Source organism: Quercus lobata, chromosome 3 (genome assembly GCF_001633185.2).
Source record: "Quercus lobata isolate SW786 chromosome 3, ValleyOak3.0 Primary Assembly, whole genome shotgun sequence".
NCBI lineage: Eukaryota > Viridiplantae > Streptophyta > Magnoliopsida > Fagales > Fagaceae > Quercus > Quercus lobata.
Genome location: NC_044906.1, coordinates 1,268,959 through 1,286,010, shown reverse-complemented (window position 1 = coordinate 1,286,010; position 17,052 = coordinate 1,268,959).

The window sequence follows — 17,052 nt, the reverse complement described above, 5'->3', positions numbered from 1 at the left end:
TAATCCCAGTCGGTAAAGCACGAATCAAATTTAATTATTAATTTTTTTAAAATTGTAGTAGACATATTAGTGTTATACTTTATATTTTAAATTAATCTATATCCTCCTTTATATTACTATATGTATAGGAACATGGAATTTAAAAGGATTTACTTATTCATCAAATTTTTATTTGCCCCCCAAATCATATCTTCCAGGCTCAGCCACTGTCTCTACATTTTGAAACATGCAAAAAATTGCACTCTCCCTTCACACTAACCACATCAAATTCGATGACACCAAATTCTAAACTATTGAGGAATGTTTTCCAAACTAATTCTTCCACGCAAATAATAAGGATAAACTATCACTAGCATTATCCATTAAACTCTAAACATTAAGGAAACTTCACATCACACATAAATGAAATCACAGTTGCCCCTACACAAATCACACCAACCCATTAAGAGAAGTCCTTATTAATGAGATTATCAATAATAAGGATTTTAGCCCAAGTGCTAGTCCTCACCAAAAAAAAAAAAAAAACCTATTTCAAGGAAAGGAATGCCACCCGTACCACAAAGAGCCTTATAGAATGAACAAGCATCAAAATTAAATATCATTCCCAATTAAAGACCCCCTCCCGCCATAGGGTAAAGATGGATGTCCCTGAATCTAGTTCCCAATCATGCAACAACCTGTAAAAGGAAACATTCCAACTCATTCCTTCTCCACTTGCATGGTAAATGGTAATCAGCAAATTAGAAACCGAGGCTTCCTTGTTAACCGAGTAAGTAAACAAGTCCAAATACAACTCCTTTAAAGGATTTTGTGCACACCACGAGCCATTGCCAAAACCTAACTCAAACACCATCACCAACGTCAAAAGTCATATGCTTGGAAAAAAAAAAACAGTATCTCAGCCCATTTTGAAGCTACTCTAAAGGCCAAAAGAGTTAGCTAAGTTAAAGCTAAAAGAGAGAGTGGGGTTTGAGTAAAGAGAATTGTGAGCTAAGTCAATGTGTGGTTGGTTGGAGATGGAGCTAGGGTTAGCAATTTCAAGTGGTGAGAGTGGCCAAAGTGTCTGTGAGTTTGATAAAAACACAAGGGGTGTTAAATCACAATTTTAATTCAAAAATGAGGTGTATGTAACTTCTGTGTGTAATAAGGTATATGATATAATGTTGGTACCAAAATTTGTTGCAATAACTTATATAATGGTGGTACCAAAAATTTGTTGCAAAAATAATTAGTATCAAGTTATTGCAATGATTTTTCAATTTAAGTTATTGCAACAAATTTTTGGTACCACCATTATACTATACTTCTTTTATTCTATGTGTAAGAAACGTGTATGTAACTCTTGTATGTGTAATAGTGGTACCAAAAATTTGTTGCAATAACTTAAATTGAAAAATCATTACAATAACTTGATATCAATTATTTTTGCAATATGCTACAATGAAAATTTCAAAGTGATAGATTATTACAATAAAGCAATTATTGCAATAACTAAATATCAATTATTTTACAATCTATTACAATAACAAATATGAAATTGCAACGAAAGTATTATTGCAATAATCTGATATCAATTATTTTATAATCTATTGCAATAACAACCATAAAAAAATTATTTATTACAACAAAGATATTGTTGCAATAACTTGATCCAAATTATTTTAGTAAATTATTTGCAATTTATTGCAATAAAATTCGTGAAGGCTAATACTAAGTTCTTATGATTAAAAACATATGATATTGTGCATGACTATGCATAGTCAATCACAAAAAAGGAATGCATCACAAAAGATAGTAACAATTGGATGGAATCGGATTATACAAAGGCTTTGCATTTGTTTTTAGACAGTCAAATATAAGCTCCATTTAATGTGTATGTTGAAAGTGCTAAAAATCTATGCACTTTCTTTTAAATGGGTTGCCTCACTGATTTATTTCAAAATTTTAGACAATTACGAGCATTAACTTTGAAGAATTCAGTAGAACTTTCGAATACAATAGATAATTTAATACATTTAAAGTATCTCTATCTAGTTGACTACTATGGTAAATTGCCTGAAACCATTTGTAATATGTGCAAATTATAATTTTTGAAGATTACTTGGCTTAATATTTTTGAGTACATAGAATTACCGTAGGGGATAGGCAAACTAATTAACTTAAGATATCTTATTCTCTTTGGAGGATTTGGAAGATTGGTATCTCTTAGAACATTAGAAATTTTCAGCATAAATGATAAGGACACTGGAGGATATAACCTTGGAGAATTGAAAGTTTTGAACAACGTAATGTAAGTGAAGCCAAGAATGCACAACTCGAGAAAAAGACACACCTCCATGATTTGTCTCTCTTTTTTGAGAAAGGGAAGGATAGAGAAGATAGAGGAATGGATTATTTGGGGATGCCTTAGAGTCGGACGATGAAAGAATGAGGAGTGATGTATTAATTTTGAATGACTTAGAGTAGCCTCCAAGCTTGGAAGGTTTATGCATTGGAGAGTAATAGGGCCTCATACTGTCTCCTTGGTTGATTTCCTTGACCAAATTGAAAAATCTTTCTCTTTAATATAAAACTACAATAGAAAAATTTGTTGCAATAACTTAAATCAAAGAAATTGTTGCAATAATTTGATATCAATTATTTTTACAATCTATTACAATTGAAATTTCAAAGTAATAGGTTATTGCAATAAAGATGTCATTGCAATAACAAAATATCAATTATTTTACAATCTATTGCAGTTTTATATTTGTCATTGCAATGACAAATATGAAATTGCAACAAAAATATTATTGCAATAATCCGATATCAATTATTTTACAATTTATTACAATAACAAATATAAAACAATTATCTTATACAACAAAATTATCGTTGCAATAACTTGACCCAAATTATTTTGGTAAATTATTTGCAATCTATTGTAATAAAATTTGTAAAGTAATAACCTATTGCTACAAGATATTCAAACTAGTAAATTGTTTGTTAAACAACAAATATATCATTGTATCAACGCTGTCATTAAAATATCTAAACTTTATTACAATGATTTATTTATTTATTTTTTTGTTGCACAAACCTATTACTTTAAATTTTATTGCAATATCTTGCATCAACTATTGCAATGACTTTGATGTTATTGCAATTTTTTTTTTCATTGTAATAAATATTTTTTAACTTTTAGTATATATAAGTTCAATTAATTGATGTTGTTAGTTTGTTACTTCATGTTGTTTACATCAAGTTGGTAAACTTGTTCTGCGTCATGACATTGCTCACAAAATAGAAGAAATGAATTGAAAATTAGATAAAATTACTAAAGAGAGAGAGAGAGAAAGAGAGAGATGTATAGATTTCAGTTGAATGGAAGTCCTACCTTTGAGGAGCAACCAATATATAACTATATTTTTAGTTGAGGAGTCGAAATTCTTGAACGTGATAAGGATAGGGATGATCTAGTGAGCAACCTTTTGGGCGAGGGTAATAGTAGAGATGTGCCATAAAGAAACCTCCATGTCATCTTCAAAGTGGGCATGGGTGGTATTGGCAAAACGGCTCTAGCCCAAGTTGCCTACAGTTGTCCTAGTGTGCATGCCCATTTTGGAAAAGGAATTTGGGTTTCCAAACCTTTTGATCAGTGTAGGTTGTCAACGCAATCATTGAAGTTTTTGATGGTGATCGCCCAACATTACTGAATTTCCAAATCTAATGGCAAAAAATTGTGAATTGATTCAGCAAATCTACAAAGTTTTTATTGTCTTTGATAATGTGTGGATTGTAGAATTTAATTTATGGTCTAGAATGGTGCCCTAAGTAGTAGAATTTTGGTCACCACACATAAAGGTAGAGTTGCAAAGATAATGGAAAGTGAGATTAAGATCAATCTGGTGGTGTTGTCAGTTTTTTGTAAAATTGCATTTTTTGATAGGGATTCTGAGCAATGTGGCCAATTGGAAGACCTTTCTAGGCAAAAGTGTGTGTGTGTATGACCTCACGCTTCCCTCGCGAGGGCCACGTGGTGCATTAGACTTTTTTATTATGAAAAATTATGGAGGACTTAATTGAGATGTCCAAATGATAAATCCTTATATAAAAAGATTTTCTTTCAAATTAAATAGGATTTCGTATTTGGTTATTTATATCTTTAACTTAGGATTTTTTTAGTAGGTTCCAATTAGTTTAACTGGTAAAATCTTCCATTATAAAATAAGAGATTTATGTTTGAATATACTTAATTACACTAAAAATTAATTAATATCTTGAATTGATTTATTGAATCTTTTTTTTTTCTTTTTTATGTTTCTTTCTTAGGTGAAACAAACTTAAAAAACCGAAACAAACTTTTTATTGAATCCTTTTTTTATGTTTTTGTTAATTAATATCCTACTGCACGTGAGAAGTACATGTTTCTTTCTTAGGTGAAACAAACTTAAAAAACTGAAACACCTTTCTTTAAAATCAATTAAAACAAAACCAAATTTTTTCCACATCTCTATTGCATGCGTATCCGTTCCAAATTTAGATTCTTATAAACCCTAAAGACACAAGACCATGTCTTTGCTTCTAGCCGCATATGTAAGAGGATTACCAAAAACACAGAGGTGAAACAAACTTAAAAAACTGAAACACCTTTCTTTAAAATCAATTAAAACAAAACCAAATTTTTTCCACATCTCTCTTGCATGCGTATCTGTTCCAAATTTAGATTCTTATAAACCCTAAAGACAAAAGACCATGTCTTTGCTTCTAGCCGTATATGTAAGAGAATTACCAAAAACACAGACTTTATGACCGTAAATGTAAAAATATATATATATATGGGAGAAGAGTTTGCGGGTATTTCACTATTTTGTGGGGGAGTCACGTGAAAGCTGGGAATAAATATTTTCTTTCTTTTTTAATCAGACAAATTAAATTCTCAAATACTAGTGTATAATATATATATATATGTGTGTGTGTATGTGTGAGAATTTATAATAAAAGTCAAAACCTAGTATAATTATTTCTCTGCGTACTAATTGAATTATTAATAATATGATTCTCATAAAAAAATTACTAGTAATATATAATATATGAATTTAGCATATTACAAAATTTTCCTATCCGTTATAGTTTTATTTTTGCCAATATAAAGTGTTAGAAATACTGAATGAATGTATTGTATTTCATCAATCAAAGAATATACATCAGTGTCTTAATATAGGAGACCTATGTGTGCGGTACAAGTAAAGTGTAGTACAAGTACAAGTGTACTATACAAGTAACCTAGTTGGGCCTAAAGCCCATAACATAATATACGTTAACAGCCCCCCTCAAACTCAAGGTGGATGTGAGACCAGCTTGAGGTTGTCAACCAAATCACGAGTGCGTCCCTTAGGAAGTGACTTGGTGAAGATATCTGCAAGTTGATCTTTGGAGGAGACGGAGAAAAGCTTGAGAGCACCATGGACAAGATGATAACGGATAAAATGACAATCAATCTCGATGTGTTTAGTCCATTCATGGAAGACATCATTGTGAGCAATATGAATGGCACTCTGGTTGTCACAATAAAGGGGAGTAGCAGAGGATGTGGACACACCTAAATCCTTAAGAAGCCATCGTAGCCAAAGGAGCTCAGATGTGGTATCAGCAAGGGCACGATATTCTGCTTCAGTACTAGAGCGGGCCACAAAGGTTTGTTTCTTACTTCGCCAAGAAATCAAAGAAGAACCAAGGAGAAAGCAATAACCTGTAGTGGACCTGCGATCAATGGGATCTCCTGCCCAATCAGCATCAAAGAATGCACGGAGTACAAGAGGAGACTGAGCTGAGTAGAAAAGGCCATGGAAGAGGGTGCCCTTCAGGTATCGAAGAATGCGCAGAACAGCAGCATAGTGAGTTGATCGTGGAGCAGACAGATACTGGCTCACCTGATGGACAGCATAGGAGATGTCTGGACGAGTAACTGTGAGATAAACTAGGCTGCCAATCAATCGTCTGTAAAGAGAGGGATTAGACAATGGTTTCCCCCCTGAGGGAGTCAGATGCGCATTAAGCTCAACTGGAGTGTCAACAGTCTTGCTATCAGTGAGTCCAGCTCGAGACAAGAGTTCAGAAGCATACTTAGTTTGAGTAAGATAAAGTCCATCTGTAGAATGAGTGATTTCAAGACCCAAGAAGTAGCTGAGATGTCCAAGATCTTTCATCTCAAATTGCTGACTGAGAAAACCCTTGAGTTCTTAAATGCCACTGAGGTCATCACCAGTTATAATCATATCTTCCACATACAGGAGAAGTAAAATAGTGCCTTTGTCAGTGCGACGAAGAAATAAGGCAGAATCATAATGACTGGCCATGTAACCCAAATGAGAGATGGTAGAGCTGAATTTGGCAAACCAAGCTCGTGGAGCTTGTTTAAGGCCATAAAGTGCACGTCGAAGGTAACAAACCTTGTTTGAGTCAACAGAGAGACCAGGAGGAGGTTGCATATAAACTTCTTCATTTAAATCCCCATTAAGGAATGCATTTTTGACATCCATCTGAAAAAGATCCCATTTACGGGCAGCAGCAACAGCTAAGAGGGCACGGACAGATGAGATACGAGCAACCGGAGCAAAGGTCTCTTCATAATCAATCCCATACTCCTGTGTAAAACCTTTTGCAACAAGACGAGCTTTGTAGCGCTCAATGGACCCATCAGAGCGAGTCTTAATCTTGTAGATCCACTTACAACCAACCACAGATTTCCCGGGAGGGAGTGTCACCAAATCCCAAGTATGATTTTTAGATAATGCATCAAGTTCCTCTTTCATTGCAATCTGCCATAAAGGGTCAGTGGAAGCCTCACGATAGGTGTGAGGCTCATGTAGTGTAGCAAGAGCAGTGTAACAATGATAGTCAAGTAAATGTGCAGGAATAGATCTTACTCGAGTTGAGTGACGAGGTGGAATGTCTTGTGCAAGATCTTCAGGCGGAGCAGGAGCAGGGGACCCAAGCTCAGGGTTGGGGTTGAGTAGCTCGTCTTCAACCTGTTCATCTTCCACCTGTTCATTAAAGGGTGAACTAGGAAAGGGATCAGTGATATCTGGTGGTTGGACAGAGAAGTCTACAAGAGAATCAGGAGCAACAACAGGAGGATCAGGAGCAGCTACAGAAGGAATATGTGCCTCATCTGGAAAAAGATCTAAAACAGAGGAGGAAGATAGGGAGGCACGAAAGTGAGAGAGCTCGACAAAGAGGCGATGTTCCCAAAAGACAACATTGCGGGAAACACGAAGGCGATGAGAGACAGGGTCATAACACCGATACCCCTTTTGAGTTTCGCCATAGCCAAGAAAACAACAAAGCCTTGACCGAGGCTCAAGTTTGTTATGCTCATGTGGCTGAAGAAGAACGAAACAAGCAGAACCAAAGGAGCGAAGGTGGTGATAGTCTGGAGATGACCCAAAAAGGCGCTCATATGGAGTTTGATTTTGGATAACCGGACTCGGAATGCGATTAATAGCATGAACAGCATGAAGAGCAGCTTCGCCCCAAAAAGGAGCAGGAACTTTGGCAGAGAGAAGGAGAGCACGAACAGTGTCAAGAATATGACGAAGTTTCCGTTCGGCTCTACCATTTTGCTGAGAGGTACCTGGACAAGTTAGTTGATGAACAGTGCCATAGGAATGCAAAACAGCTTGGAAAGCATATTGAGTATATTCAAGAGCATTATCAGATCGAAAAATTTTGATGCGTTTGGAAAACTGAGTTTCAACCATTTTTGCAAAATTAGAATATACTTGCAATAATTCAGAACGATGTTTCATATTAAAAATCCAGCTATAGCGAGAGTAATCATCAACAAAGACAACAAAATATCGAGACCCACCAATACTAGAGACAGAGGAAGGGCCCCAAACATCAGAATGAATAAGGTCAAAGATATCAGTGGATATTGATTCACTAGTATTGAAAGGCAAAGCTGGTTGTTTTCCTAATTGGCACGAAACACAATCAAAATTTTTTGTAGACACTGAACCTAACAAACCTCTAGAAGCTAATTGTTGTACCCGAGAGGAAGATGCATGACCAAGTCGAGCATGCCAAAGTGCAAGGGAAGGAATTGAAGAAGCTGTAGCAGCTGCAGCAACAGAAACAGGAGCAACAAGTGGAAGACGAAGGTTGTCCACGGGAAACATACGCCCAATTCTGGGACCAGTCCCAAGCTCCTGTCCCGTCCTCGGATCCTGCACAATACACCCAGAATAATCAAAGATAATGCGATAACCCAACTCAGCTAATTGTCCAACAGAAAACAAATTATAAGAAAGGTCAGGAACATTAAAGACTCCAGGAACCGAGAGATTGGGGGTCGCAACGGAACCTATATTATGACCAGACATTGTGGAACCATTTGCTGTGCGAATATTAAGAGGGTGTGGTGCAGGTTTAAGTTCAGAAAATAAGGACGAGTGAGGTGTCATGTGATTGCAACAAGCAGAATCCATAAGCCAAGAGGTAGGAGACATACCAGATAAAACTGAGAGAGAAGAGGAATAAGATGCATTACCAACCATACGAATGACATTGGCGATGATATTTATAAGGTCATCTCTGGAAATGGTGAAAGTGGATCCAGAAGACTGAGACTTTGCAGAGACGGGAGCCATAGGTTAGACACTCTCAGTGTTAGCAACAGTAGCAGCAGAAATGGAAACAACTGATTTGTTGCGTTGATAGCAAGTCTCAATATTATGGCCAAAACGTTTGCAAAAATTGCAAAAACGTTTGTTGGATTGTCGGCGACGATTGTTGCAAAAGGAAGAAGACTTGTCCTTATTCTTCATTTTGAAGCAAAATATGTAAAAATAGACTGCAAAAACGAAATCTACGCGAAAAACTGGGTAAGGAGCACCTGGACAGAAAAAGTCAACACCAGAAAAGTCAACGGTCAACGGTGGTCAACGGTCAACGCTCGGTCAAAGGTCAACGCTCAGTCAACGGCCAGAAGATGACGTCACGGGATGACGTGGCGATGACGTCAGCAGAATAGTGGATGCTGACGCAGCTAGGGCTGACGTGGCAGGTGAGATGACGTCAGCAGACCAGTGAGGGCGCGTGAAGGCGCGTGCAGGCGCGTGGCAGCAAGTGGACGGCGCGTGACGGCGCGTGGGAAGCACGTGGCTTGAAATTTCGGCGCGTGGCGGCGCGTGTGGCGCGTGATCGTCGAAGCAGCAACTTTGAGCGGCGCGTGAAGGCGCGTGAGATCTCCGATGACGACGAGGCTTCCACGGATGTGTAGAGCGGCGCAGGACGATCTCAGTGGTACCTTCAAAAATGAAATCGGAGCAATATTCGCAGCGGTAATGCAAAGAGCAGTGGTCTGTGTAGTGTGAAACTCTAGAATGACGGCGGCTGCAGGTTCGGAACCCAAGGACGACGGCTGGATGACGTCGGAGGTTCAACGGCGATAGGCTGCGGCGGCAGTTGTGATGGCGGAAGCGTTAGTAAAAGAAAGGAAGTCACACAATGAAGACAAGACTGCTAAGAAAAGGTCAGAGCAGTGGCTCTGATACCATGTTAGAAATACTGAATGAATGTATTGTATTTCATCAATCAAAGAATATACATCAGTGTCTTAATATAGGAGACCTATGTGTGCGGTACAAGTAAAGTGTAGTACAAGTACAAGTGTACTATACAAGTAACCTAGTTGGGCCTAAAGCCCATAACATAATATACGTTAACATAAAGAAACACTCTCTGTGTCATTACTATTTCTTCTATTTCCAACTCAATCTTAGAAGGTATTTATAACTTGGCTCAATGATTGCTCGGATTTTTTATGCCTGACATTCAAGGCTGTAATCCCAAATCAATCAATAAAAAATTGATTCCCTTTAATTACTTTTGATTAATCCCTAATTGCAACCGATTTTGAATATTGCGCAAAGATAATTAAATTCATGTATATAATTGTGCTCTTCCAAAATATTATATGTGCCATATATCAATTTTTCTACAAATATTTACCAAAAGTGATATGACAACATAATTGGTGTCACACCGAAAATTTAAAAAGTGATTTATTTATTTTATTATTATTATTATTATTATTATTATTATTATTATTATTATGTTTAAAATTTGATACATTGATTTAGGAACATAACAGTTGACGGAACTTACTTGCATGAGATATGTTTTTTTTTTATATATTGGAAGACTATGGATATCATTCAACTATGAAGAATCAGTTAAAACTTATAATATCATAGAAAAAAATGTATTCTAAAAAATAAGAATTTTCTTCAATCCAAACATAAAAATTATCAATGTCAAGAACATTTTTAGCTAAAAAGTGTACAGATTTGTTATCTTGCATGCGAACATGGGAAAAAGGCAACTCTACAAAAGTCAAGAAGGAACGACAAAATACCATAAACAACCGAAGTCACAGACAATGAAGGTGGAGATTGCTCATTCAAGACATGTATCATTGTAAGGGAATCACCCTCCATAACAAATATTTCCTGAATGCCCATATCTTTAGCAAACTGGAAACCTACTCCAAAGGCCTTTGCTTCCACTTCAATAGCTCCCAAGGGTGCGTTAAGCTTCTTACTAAGGGCTGCTATCAGATTGCCTCTCGTTTCAAATAACAAACCCCATGCCAGACGTTTTTTGAGTCAGAATCACAGTAGGATGGGATGAGGGTTTCCCTGTCACAATTCACAACAGATATATATATTCATCCAGATATTGAGACACCAGTGAACCAGCTTTCGTCCATCCTTCTTTGCTCTCCAAAAAATGACTTTGGCTAGTCTATTGAAGATGCTTTTAGGATCTTTTATGTTTTAGTTTTTACCAAGCAAATATGGGAAGCCAAAGCTAAAGCCTAAACTAAACAAGGGGGCCATGAGTGACCCCCTATAATTCTATTTTTTTTTTAATTATATATAAAAATCAATATATAAGATTTAAAAGTATTAGGAAGAAAATTATAACTAGCCCAAATTTGGTCACTCTCTCCCAAATATATATAGTTCAACACCCCTACTTTAAAAATTATTAAATTATTATGAATTGTCAATGGTTAGTAAGCTTTCTCATAGATCAAAAGTACACACGACTTATAGAAAGTAAATTATAGAAAGTATAAACCATGAAAGTAAATTATAGAAAGTATAAACCATGAAAGTAAATTATAGAAAGTGTCCACTTAAGTGGACACTTTCTATAATTTACTTTCATGGTTTATATTTTTGTTGCAAGTTCTTGTATGGGTTATAAGTGGACACTTTCTATAATTTACTTTCATGGTTTATATTTTTGTTGCAAGTTCTTGTATGGGTTATAAGACTAATAGGGAGTACTTTTTAAACTTAATCATAAATGTGATAAAATAAAATTATAAGTTTAGTATAAAAAAAATAATTAAAGCCAATGCGTCCAATTTGGTGGGACGGTTATTCTCAAAAAAAAAAAAATTTGGTGGGACGGTGGAGGTTTGGAATTTTTTCAACATGCAACCATAAATATTGTCCGAAGTGAACTAACTTAAAAATAATATGGAAGACATCACCGCACACCCTTGGTGCGATGGTCACTCTACAAGTATAAAGTGTTTATAGGGTGTGGGGGGTAAGGGCCGAGATTCAAGTTTCTAGAAGGGAGCTTTACACATATATACACTTAGATTAGGTTAGAGTAGAAATTATATCTTATATAAATAATAATAATAATAATAACATGGAAGACAATTTTCACACAAAATCTTATATTGTGTAGGAAAAAGGAAAATTCTATAAAATTTAGTACAAAATTAAATCATAAATAAATAATTTTGAAACTTATAAGAACTTTAAATTAAATTTTGATGGATTATAAATAATTGAGTTTAAAACTTATGTCGTATAATAAAAAGAAAATTGCATGCATCTCTATTTGGTGTTGATTAATAATCCGTTCAAGTTTGCTAGTGTGTCTAAAGGTAAATGTTTAAATCCTAACTTTTTATTAATTGTATGTGTTCTAGTATCTAGTGTGTGAGTTTATTCAATATTTCTTGTGGCATTTTTTCTTTTTCTTTTTCTTTTTTTTCACAACAAAAATTCTATAGAGTTTCACATTTGATGCACTATAACACACAAATAATATCTTGCATTTGTGAGTACACAGCAAGGTCAAATTGTAAGAACTATCACTTCAATTGGAAAACTTGGTATGAAATTAAGGAGCAACAAAAGCAATGACTTAACAATAAAACTTAAACAGAATTTAAGAGAAATAACTAGAAAAATATATAATTTTATTCATCCAAATTAATCGATCCCCTAAACAACACCAAATAATTCCTGATAAATATTAGGGGTTTGACAATATTACACTTGTTCAATTTGCAGTAAACCTATACGAGAACTTAAACCACCCTATATCAGTCAGTCTCATTATTTCTTTGAAAGGTTCATCGATTTGCATGAACTCTGGCTGTCTAAATGAAAGTGGATCAGCAGGCTTTGTAAGTCCATAGTCGATTTTCCACTGTTGTGGGATATTCTCGAAGAAAAGATTAGGTACCAATTCGAAAGCTTGTTCAATAACTTGGTTACGTTTTAGGCGTTGGAATTCAAAATATAGCATCTTATTGTGTGATCCTCCTAAAAGTTCAAACTCCATTGGGAAGTTCCACATTAAGATATTGCTTTCATAATTGTCTCTCGTAGAGAATTTTGTTTTAGTATACTTATATGGTGGAGAATGAGTGTCGGATACAGTGGCGGAGCCAGGATTTTGGTTCAGAGGGGGCAAAATTGAAAGACAATAGTTAAAGTGAAATTAATCTACAAAATATTAATAGATAATAATAACAAAATAAATAAACAATTATAAGAAAATAAATATATTTCATATCATTAAAATAAATAAACAAAAATAACCAATTCATAGTTACTACAAAATTTACAACAAAAAGTTTATAAATTGATGTGGTAAAAATGTGATTAGTGTTACTCAAACAATATAATGAATAAATGTTTAGAATTATTTTTTGTGATTGGTGACGTGCCAATTTGTAAGATATAAATAGTAAAATTTGTAACATTTTTAGCATCACTCAACAATAAAATACTATGAAAAACAATATAATGAATAGATGTTTAGAATTATTTTTTGTGATTGGTGACGTGATAATTTGTAAAATATAAGTAGGAAAATTTGTAACATCTCTAACATCACTCAACAATAAAATACTATGAAAAGTATCATTTATAGTGAAAATGGTAAAAATAATAATAGAAAAGAAAAAAGAAAACAGTTGTGAAATAGGTGTCAAACGTGGAGCAAGACAAAAGCTACATACAAGAACAGTGAAATAGGTGAAAATATGACATGGTTTGATATTTGAGAAAACTATTTTTTACTTTCTTTTTCCTATCAAAGTCACTCAAGTTTCAACCAAGTGAGAGTCATTTTTTTTGTTTTTTCTCAATGCCAATGAGTAACTATTTAAGATTACATGGACAAGAAAATTTTAGGAGGAGTCAGAGGGGGCAGGTGCCCCCCTCGCCCCCCTCTAGCTCCGCCCCTGGTTGGATATTCCCACCCTCACGGAAATTCCCTCATCACACAATTTCTTAGAGAGATCGAAATAACTATTGGAATAATCCAATGAGATAATATTGAGTTGTATCTTCATTTCGTTTGGTGAATAATATTTGAGGGCTTTAACAGCTAGCTTAAAACGTATATACCATATATAAGGAGTTGAACAAGTACAATATTGCATTGCTTTTACTAGAATATTAAAAATATTTGTTGTTGGGAAATTTATGAGCATTCAAAGGTATATCATGCTTTGCTATAATTATGTATTGTGCAATGGCATGATTTGATGGGATTAATTACAACGCAGCAATAATGTCATTGCACATGATTAGTGTTGAGGGTCATTTGTGAGAATCCAAATAGAAAGAAGAAAAGCCCAATGACAAGGGTAACAAAGAATTGGCAAGCAGATGGCAAAACCATTAAGCCCAAGTGGCAGGAATAATGGATCATAGGCCCATGAAATAAACAAATGGGCCTTGAAGAGGCAAGTGGGCTTAAAGAAGCCCGGAAAGAGAGAAATAGCATACTCATGGGTAGTATATGATGTAGAAAAGTGAGAAAGGGCTGCCGCAGACCTAAAGTAATGCAAACAAAGAAAGTAAGAGGTTAATGGCAGACCCATGAACTCTAAGGATGAGAATAAGGTTATTGGGTCAGGGAAGCCTAATGAAGTTAGTAAAAACCCATGGAAATGCAGAGTTAGTAAAAGGGCCGAGGAAGCCCAAAGAAAGTAAGTGAGCCAAGAATGCTCAAGAGAAAGACAAAAGGGATACAGGAGTCCATAAGTAGGAAAACCAATGGTCATACCAAGCCACTTGGGGAAAGAGTAAACGGCTGGCCTAAAGAGGCCCAGCAGGATTGAGTCATTACAGCAGGAATAACAGAATAATATGGCAAGAAATGAGGACAATCAAGAAATGGGCTGAAGAAATATAAGGCCCATTATCAAATAAGACCCAGCTCCTAAGAGGAGCGGGAAATCGAAAAGCAGCCCACATAAAAGGTCAAAGAAAACGGATGATAGGCTATGCAAGCAAACCTCTAGACCACAGCAGACGAATGAGTAGCAGACAGATTTTAGACACATAAGGAAGGAAGACACGCGCAAGGCCCAGATACCACCAGCCTGTACCCAGCCAATACAGGGCATGGTGAGATCGGGGGGTCAGAGATTCAGAGGGCATGGTTTGGTGGTGGGGAGAGGGGAAAAATCTATTTTTGAGGTTCCAGCTTAGGTTCTTTCGGGGAAGTGTCTTGCTGGGATGACTTACTATCCAAAAGAAGCAAGCTGAGTTGGAACCACTAGGTGCATGCCATGAGGGATAGGGAGAGAGAAAGAACCCAGACCGTAGCAGGAAAGGGTGTCACGGCAGACAAACAAACAAAATACCCTTCTTTGTCTGGTGATGAGAGAGTGGCACACAGACGGATCAGTAGTGGTCGGCCAGTACACCCAGACCAGACAAAGGAGGTTAAGGGCTAAAATATTAAAATCCGGTCACGGCAGACACTATAAAAAGAGGATCTTACCGTGAACAGAAAAATAGAGCAACAACGGGAACCATAACTAAGAAATAGGAATTCGAAAAGAAAGACCAAGAAATAGAAAAGAAATGAGTGGGAGGGAAAGAAAGAAAACAACCAGAAAGAAAATAAAATGAGAATTAGAACGGCAGGCATGCACCGGTAGATTGATTCCCTCTCTCCTTCACGAAATCCTGCTTTCTGTTAAAACCAAAAGGGGCCTCTGTGCATGAACCATTCAAGTTCGTTTCTCTCAGGGCAGTTAATCTCCACGGTAGGACTTTTCTTAAGAGATTAATTGCATTGAGAAGGAACGTTCTTTCGTCTTTGGTTTTGCTCTTGCGGACTAGATTTTAATTGATTTCTTCATCTTCCGATTAACCCATACATATTACTATTTGTCCCCTTTTGTTCTGTCTTTTCTTTTTGTAAAAGTGATTATTATTACTATGATTGTGTTTGGGGATTATTTGATCATTTCCTACTGAGTAGCCAAATATTTTATTTTATTATTATGTCTGTCTGCCACAACTTGTCTGAAACAGCTCTGCCTGCCGCAAGCACGTTCCTGGCAAACCAGGCATAGTTTGCGCACAAGTCGGACCAACTTGAGTTGCAGCTGAACCAGTCTCAACTCTCTTATTCAGAAAACTTGGGCCTAGTGCAGTAGGAAGCAGCCCAACACTACTAGCACAGCCCACCACTTTACAATTAGCAAGAAAAGCTAAGTTAGAAGATATTCCACTTGATGTTTTATTTGTTGTTCTTTGAGATGTTCATTGATTATTATTCATTAATAAAGGCTTTCTGGCATGTTTCAAAAAAAAATTACAAAATAAAAAGAAAAAAGAATAAAGGTATTTCATAATTACTTTTAAAGAAAATTATTAGTTTACATTGTACTATCAATGTAAAAAAAAAAAATCTGTTTCTTCATTTAAAAAATAATAATCAATTTCGATCCCTATTTCAATCTTGAAGAAAATAAATCAGATCGTCTAGACTAAACCAAACTGAATAAGTCAATAAATATATTTTATAAAAATTTCTAAGTAATTTTAATGGTCTAATTGGATAGAGGGAGAGTAGAGAGGAGTAGCGTAAAAGTCATCGGAAATTGCAACTAATTTCTAGCCACTTGCTCAAAACCGTCAAGGAGTCAATGAAAAAATTGACACCTAAGATGCACTTAAACATTGTAGAAGATGTGAAAATGCATTCTCACATTGAAAAGATTATAAACATTTTGTGGGTTTAAATATCAAGACGTTGGGCTTTGGGTATTGCCTCAAGGGAGGGCCTACCCAAGTGAGGCTCTCTCACACACACACCCAGGTTAAGTTGGGTTGGGCTTGGATGTGTGTGGTTAATTAAATTATGCTTGGGTAAAAGTTATTCAAGTAATTTACTATAATTTGTAATATGTTTGCTGTTTTGCTTACAAAATTACAATTACTATATTTATAATTATTTGCATTATAGTCCACAGATTGAACCCATGATTATAACTTGTGGGTATAACAGAGGTAACCCTTTTGGTCCTCTCTCACTCTTTGTCTTTTCGATATTTAAGATCGAAGAGTTTGCTTTTTATTCAATTTAAATATTTTAAATTATATTTTTTAATCTGCTTGATTGATAGGACATTATGTTGGTCTTGCACAGCCCACAGCACTGTACAGTTTGCCCACAAGCCACATCACTGCACATCTTGATTCTGCACAAGGCCATAAGTCCATAGTTCACGCTTCACAGCTGGCCCAACACACCACACAGCCGCACACTAAGCCAATCACACCCACACTTAATATATGCACACACACCCACCGTATCTCTTACCACTTTTTTTTATGCAACCCATTTGTATTATATCATATCAACTTATTTGTATTATAATAATTAATATTATTTTAAATAGATTTTAAATAAAAAAATTTAATAAATATTATTTAA